Here is a 1,346-nt window from a genome sequence, read left to right as displayed (position 1 = left end):
TGGATTTATAAGTGTCTTTTAAAAAATCTTAAAAGCAACAACCAAATGTATGAGCTACTTGTGAGCGGTTTTGAGGGACTAGGACAGGAGGTGGTGAAAGTATGAGAAGGCTCTCCATGCATCCTTTCCATCACAGCAGCCCAACCACTACCTACTCCAAAGGTAGCAAAACCTTAAGATGGAACTGCTCTTTTAATTGACTGGCCAGTAGCCTTAAAAGTATACCCTGATTGTAGACTGCCTCCTTTCCTTGTCTGTATCAAAATTGTTTCCAGTGAGAAACCCACTGTACCCCCAAAGCCTCAAGCTTTGCAGTTTGTGTGCAGAGAAGAATGTACCTGCCCATTGAAATAAACCTTAGCTCACAAAGTCAAGTAGACAACAAACCCCATCTGTTTTTAAAATATATTCATTTGGCTTTCATTCTGAGTTCCCCTGAAGCTAACCTGGCAGTAAATTCTACCTCACCCTTACTTGAGGCACCTCCAAGTCCTACTGCCTGGATAATACCAAGTTTCCAGTGCTGACTTAGTGCAGAGGGAGCTGCATAAACTTTGGTTTATCAATTTTATGTCCAAGAAAATGCTATCCATTGTCCCTGGGGTTATGGCAGCTTCATTGGATTTACTTCCATTCTACTCTTAGACCATAGCAATCTTTTTGGTGCTGTGGCTCGAAATCCTAGGAACTGTGAATTCTTCCACCTGGACTTGGCAAAGAGCAGTAAGTCCCTGAGACCTCATCACCTTCTCAGGGCAATGTTCTGAAGCAGAAGCATGGCTCTGCTTGTCCAAGACCATAGGTCTCTCTTCTCTTCAAGCCAAGGGGTATCTTTTCCTTACCTTGATCTTCTCAGTCTGTCTCCCCACAATGCCTCTTTCCCTCATATCCTATCTACTCAGTTGACTTCAGTTTCTAGGAAGCACATAAGATCTCCAACATTCCACATACCTTCTCTGAAACAATGACACACAGAGAATACCATGAGCAGGAATGGGAGGTGGAGGAGTTAAGAAGAAACAAAAATATGGAGAGAATAAGAATTATACAAGTGGCGGGGCTCAGTGGCTCACACCTGTAATCCCAGCACTTTGGGAGGCTGAGGCAGGCGGATCATGAGGTCAGGAGATCGAGACCATCCTGACTAACACAGTGAAACGCCATCTCTACTAAAAACACAAAAAAATTAGCCGGGTGTGGTGGCAGGTGCCTTTAGTCCCAGCTACTCAGGAGGCTGAGGCGGGAGAATCACCTGAACCCAGGAGGCGGAGGTTGCAGTGGGCTGAGATCGCACCACTACACTCCAGCCTGGGTGACAGAGTGAAATCCTTTCTCAAAAAAAAAAA

Source organism: Mandrillus leucophaeus, unplaced genomic scaffold (genome assembly GCF_000951045.1).
Source record: "Mandrillus leucophaeus isolate KB7577 unplaced genomic scaffold, Mleu.le_1.0 Scaffold148, whole genome shotgun sequence".
In the NCBI taxonomy this organism is placed as follows: domain Eukaryota; kingdom Metazoa; phylum Chordata; class Mammalia; order Primates; family Cercopithecidae; genus Mandrillus; species Mandrillus leucophaeus.
The sequence above is the reverse complement of the archived record's forward strand: the minus strand, read 5'-3'. Positions refer to the sequence as shown.